At 44.2% G+C, this 6,000-nt stretch overlaps 1 protein-coding gene across 3 annotated transcripts in view; it reads right to left on the bottom strand.

The window, feature by feature from the left end:
* The window catches only part of tead3b (TEA domain family member 3 b), a 53,069-nt gene extending 47,611 nt beyond the window's left edge, over positions 1-5,458 (bottom strand). For all 3 annotated transcript variants that reach the window (XM_048254879.1, XM_048254880.1, XM_048254881.1), the window contains exon 1: positions 5,390-5,458. The gene's annotated coding sequence lies outside the window, so the exon portion shown is untranslated. The remainder of the gene's footprint in view (positions 1-5,389) is intronic.
* Between the last annotated feature and the right edge of the window lie 542 nt (positions 5,459-6,000).

Genomic DNA, 6,000 nt, shown 5'->3' with positions numbered 1-6,000 from the left:
AGTACTGTATGTGTAAGCTGGCATGGCTGCAGCCAATCTGAGACTTCAGGTGCACCTCCTGGCTGCAAATTAACCTGTCTGGCACACTAACACACTGCCACACACACGCCAGCACACTGAAAACAGACACACACACACACACACACACACACACACACACACACACACACACACACACACACACACACATCACACTCATCAACACACTGACAGAAAAGACACACCAACACAGTGAAAACACACACACCAGCACTCTGAGAACACACTCAAAAAAACCCAGCACCCTGATAACACAGACACACACACACACACACACACACACACACACACACAAAATCACAGCACACTCACCAGCACACTGACAACAAACACTCACCCACTCACTCGCCAAACACACACACACACACACACACACACACACACACACACACACACACACCAACATACTGCCAACACACACACAGACACACACACACGCAACACACCACCACCACAGCACTTTCAGGAACAACTGGACGGTTTAGTGACTTCAAGAACAGGAAACAAAGAGTGTGCTGTTCTCGCCCAGTGGCTGGCCCCTCCCTCTGAATGAATCTGCTCAGAGAAGGCAGAAGTCTTATCGGCCCGCACTGTTTGAAGAGGTAACATATGTAAACATGTGTCTAGGGAGCCCGGCCGAACACGAATAATGGGAAAATGAACTCAAAGCAGAATCTGAGAGGTTGGGAGTTCACATTGCTGCTTATAAAGTGGCCCAATCAGCTGTTATGGCTTCTTCATTTTAAAAGGGAAAAGAAGATGATTGCTCTAATTATATTAGAGGAAGAACAGCACTAAAAATAATAAATGAGCCACTAACATAACACAGGGGCGTGAAAGCTGGACAAACTCTCTTCTGCCATCTCTCTCTCTCTCTTTCTCTCTCTCCCTCCTTTTTTCTCTCTCTCTCTGGCTTTTTCCTCACTCCCTCTCTTGCTCCCTCACTCCGTCTCCCTCTCTTTCTCTCCCCTCTCTATCTCTCTCTCTCTCTCTCTCCTTCCCTCTGTTTCTTCCTCTTTCTCTCCCTCTGTCCGCACAGAAAGTGTTTGTTCAGGGCTCTGCTGACCGCGGGTTCAGCGCGCACCATTTGGACGAGCACTTGGGAGAGAGGTGCTAAGAGCAGGCCTAGACGGCCCAAATGGAGCGACCTCATTAGACATTCTCCTGTGGCTTTAGCACAAATGGGTGAAGGAACTGCCAAACAGCCAGCGACACAAACACACAGCCAGGGCAAACCCCCGGCTGCCCACAACAAACACAACACACATTCCCCTTGGGGATCAATAAAGTATTTATCTATCTATCTATCACACACACACACACACACACACACACACACACACACACACACACACACACACACACACACACACACACACACAGGAAAGGGATACTAATCACTAGCTGATTTCAATGCACTGCACACACACTTTTTACTATTTTTTTTACATATGCTACCAAATAGTAATTTATTCATGGCAGGCAATCACGGTGTGGATGCCATGGGAACAGGGAGATGAAGAGTTCTGAAAAAACGGACACAGTTCATTAAAATTAATTTGTTGACTCTTTAAACAGTCCTGTCTTTTAGCATGAGAAAGTTAAGGGCTTTAGCGAACAGTGCACAATCACTTAAAGTCAATATGCCAAAAAATAACAGTCTGGGGCCAGACAGCACAGTAAACAAACATTAAACAAAGCAAACTAGGATTTTAAAATAAGTACTCTCAGGAAGAGACAGATGCGTCCAATGGTAAAGTAACGTGTATTTAAACATTTCCAACAATGATAGAAATACTTTCATAAACAAGGAATTAAGTTGTAGATTTTTTTTTCGACCGTGCAATAAAAACAAACTGTTTAATAAAAGCAAAGTTTTACTGAGCCTTAAGGGCAATGCGCACACACACACACACACACACACACACACACACACACACACACACACACACACACACACACACACACACACACACAGACACACACACACATTTCCCGTCAGCTGAACAAACTTGTGCAGGTTGCCGTGCTGTGGGAGGTAACAGGTTAGCTATGTTATTATTTCAATCAGTGACCTAAGTGTGTGTGTGTGTGTGTGTGTGTGTGTGTGTGTGTGTGTGTGTATGGATGGGGGAGGGGGTGCTGAGCAGCTGGTGAGGCTGTTAGTGATTTGTGTGTCTGTGTGTGTATGTGTGTGTGTGTGTCTAATGGGTGGAGTAGAGGGTCTTACTTATTGAACACTTAAGCTGTCGACCCTCCACCAAATCGAATCTAATCAAGTGCCTGCGTCACAGCTGCTCCTGCCCCATGCTCACTGGTGCAAACGAAGCGCCGTGTGCTTGGGCAGCATCCTCGGTCGGCAAGCTGACCCAGACAAGGAGCACTGGGGCTGGGAAGAGAGAGGCGCTTGTGTGCGCTGGGAGCCCATTAATGAGGTATAAACTCTGCCTGAGAAACTGCATGCACAGCACAATCCTAATCCTCCCCAGCCCTGCATCCTCGTCCCCGGAGAGAGCAGGGGGAGCCTGGGCCGGGTCTGGCCCCGATCCTGCACGGGCTCGCAGGGGAAGCGCTAAAATTAGAAACCCTTGTGCTCCTCAAACCGCAAGGGATGTGGAGCACCATTTGTTCCTGCACCAAATCCTCAATGACAGAGAGCGAGCTTGAGTTGCTCCACGCAACAGCAGCATGCCTCTTAATCATTCCTAAACATGAGGCAAGCGCAGAGAGACGTCCAGAAGCTCCCACTGAAATATGTACAGTACGGCAGAAACTGCAGTAACTTTTCTGGTCTTCGAACAAAGGAATCAATACAAGGCGATTGACAAAAAAAGACTGTATATCACAATTAGAGTTTGCAGCTCCAAAATTGAACACAATCATTCAAAAAATGCCATCCAGCAACACACGTGAGACTTTACTGTCATTCAGATGGCTATTAGTGCATGACTTGAGCTGTAAGTGTCCTTAGCTGTAATGTATGTGTCCTCAGTCAGTAAGTGTACTCAGTAGGTGTCCTCAGTCAGTAAGTGTACTCAGCTGTATGTGTCCTCTGTCAGTAAGTGTACTCAGTAGGTGTCAGAGTGTGCACAGCTCTGCTCTCTCCCATCTACCTCATCCAGCCCGTCCAGTGCTCATACCTTCAGTTCTCACACCATTTAACTTTTAATAAGCCACAACACAGTTCTCTGGACACGACTGGCCGAGGCCAATGCTTTGTCTCAGCTGACAATTAACAACCAGAACGCCAAAAAAAGAGACAGAAAGAGAGAAAGGGGGTAAAAGAGACAGAAAGAGAGAAAGGGGGTAAAAGAGACAGAAAGAGAGAAAGGGGGTAAAAGAGACAGAAAGAGAGAAAGGGGGTAAAAGAGACAGAAAGAGAGAAAGGGGGTAAAAGAGACAGAAAGAGAGAAAGGGGGTAAAAGAGAAGGACTAATTTCCTGCACCAGCCATGTCTTCTATCAGAGCAGTGAGATGATAAAGGAAAGAGAGCAGGGCATCTTGTCACCGTGTTCAGACAGGTAAGACATGTAGCTGGTTTAGCTGACCTCTCCTAAAAAACACCACAGTGTGTTCTGAAAACAAATATCCACAGAGAAGAAGACTCTCATGTTTTAAGGCTCTCACACTCACACGAAACCTGGCTATAAGGGCCTCACCATCTTTCCCACAGGAGATCTCCAACACGTCTTTTACACACGTCCTGTGGCTTATTCATGAGTCTCAACTCAAATTTGCCGCAGTTTTATGATCAGCATGAGGGCCTGGACAGAGTGTTTCCACACTCACTAAAGATCTACAAATAACAGTATAATCAAGGGAAAACTGATGCATGCTGCTTAAGCATGCAGATTGAATGCTATGTATTTCCATACAAATCAACACACACACACACACACACACACACACACACACACACACACACACACACACACACACACAGACACACACACACACACAAGTAGTTAATCATGAAGTGCATCAGACGAGCTGAAGGCCCACATGTTTCTTTCTCCCCAAAGGTAGTTTGGGAGGATTTCACCACCATTCTAATACACAGTGGATTCTGCACTGTAGTGTTCAAGAGGGCCACGAGAGCTTTGCATCTAGCACTGTGAGATGTGAAGCACACTTGGGACCGTGTGTCTGTGCTCTTGAGCATAAGTTTGCGGACCCATGTCCGTCTGATGAAACCAAAATGGCCAGGCACACATTTACTGGATACAATTAGACTAACAATGGGGGTGGGGGGGAGTTGTTATCATCAAGGCTGTCAATCCAGAGTTTACATCTCTGAGTGGTGAGAGTCTGTCTTTTGGATAGCTCACACCTTGCCTAACCTGCAGGGCGGCATTCTGCCCTTAACCATCAGAGCACAGGTAAGTTTGGGGTTGCTTTAGACTGCTGTCAGATACCAGGGCCAGGCAAGCAGAGAGGCAGTGGCAGCTACTGCAGTGATTTAAACAGGAATATCCTGTCTCCCCAGCTCAACCAGGGAGCGAGGTTTCACCACGCACGCACACACACACACACACACACACACACACACACACACACACACACACACACACACAAACTAATTCAATGTATAAAATAAATAATTACACAAACAGTTGTGCATATGAAAACGTCTACATTTCTACACCATACACCCCCACCCCCATTAGAAATTTAGACTATTCAAATGCATTTGGAGTTTCAGAATATGAAAGAACCAAACCCTATGTCACAGAACTTGTATCATTCTATTAATGCAGTTAATGTAGTTCAAAATAAACTAAAACTGTATTCATATTTAAATTACAGTTCTACCTGGTATAAATCGTGCTAGAAGAGGGAAATAACAAAACATCATATTTAATTTCATCAGAAAATATTATAGAATAGAGTATATAGAGTAAACAGAAAGGGTTTTTTTTGCCTACATGCTGTGCCAAACATTTAGGTATTCATTAAGATTGACAAGGAGTTGCCTATCTATATAAATAGGCCTACATCTTCTGCGCAATCAAAATGTTTACCATAGAAATATGGTACAGAGACTAAAACTGTGATCGTTCTTTCTACGTTAATCTGGATTTAAAACCATTGTTCACTTTCATTATTCTTTCAAAAAATCCTTTCTAAATCAGTCAAGATCGTATTAAAATGTCTAAATAATAGGGCAAAATATATTTAAAAATCTAATGTCTGGGATGTTTTCAATGAATGCGGGCGTTTGCCGGGGATTTGCAGAAAACTGAGATAGAAAACATAGATAAGAAAGTGAACACAGATATACAAGAAACAAATCAACACTTTTTTGACAAATCGTAGAAACAAACTTTTTTGACAAATCGTGAGCGCTTACCTTTTAGCGCGCTTGGGGAGTCGTGGGGTGAAAGTATCCCTGCCTGCGTCTTGTCCCGCTTTCTCTTGCCGTCACAAACCAAAACTTCTTGTTTTATTCCCAAAATAAGTTTCTGGGAACTTTGAGGGCCAGACCTATGTGGCTGCACAACAAAATAAAGATACATGTTCGACAATCCGGGCGTCAACACTAGGCACTTTACAAACACGGAATGTTGCAAGTTTATATAAATTAACTTGAATCTTTCTGTGCCTAAATGTTCCGTAGGTACACCGAGAGAGTCCTGGTCTAAGTCAGACTCACAGAATATAGCTCATCAAACTGCTATTTTTTTCACTATCCCTCCCTGCACGGGGAGTTCCGAGGAAAAATGCAAAATATGACAAAGATCTGAAAACTTCAGACGAGCAGCGTGAAAACTTCAACGCACTGGACAAAGAGAGTGGCGAATACACAAACACTTACCTTATTTCAGTTATAGATTAACTCTACCGAGTAGTCATCTAGAGGTAACCTTATTTCTAAAACTTATATTTCTGGCGCGATTTTGCTGTCGGTAATATTTCTCCTGGTTTGACAGTAAAGGTGGAATGCAAAGTATGAGTTTGGTA

This window comes from Alosa alosa, chromosome 10 (genome assembly GCF_017589495.1).
Source record: "Alosa alosa isolate M-15738 ecotype Scorff River chromosome 10, AALO_Geno_1.1, whole genome shotgun sequence".
Taxonomy (NCBI): Eukaryota; Metazoa; Chordata; class Actinopteri; order Clupeiformes; family Clupeidae; genus Alosa; species Alosa alosa.
The sequence above is the reverse complement of the archived record's forward strand: the minus strand, read 5'-3'. Positions and strand labels throughout refer to the sequence as shown.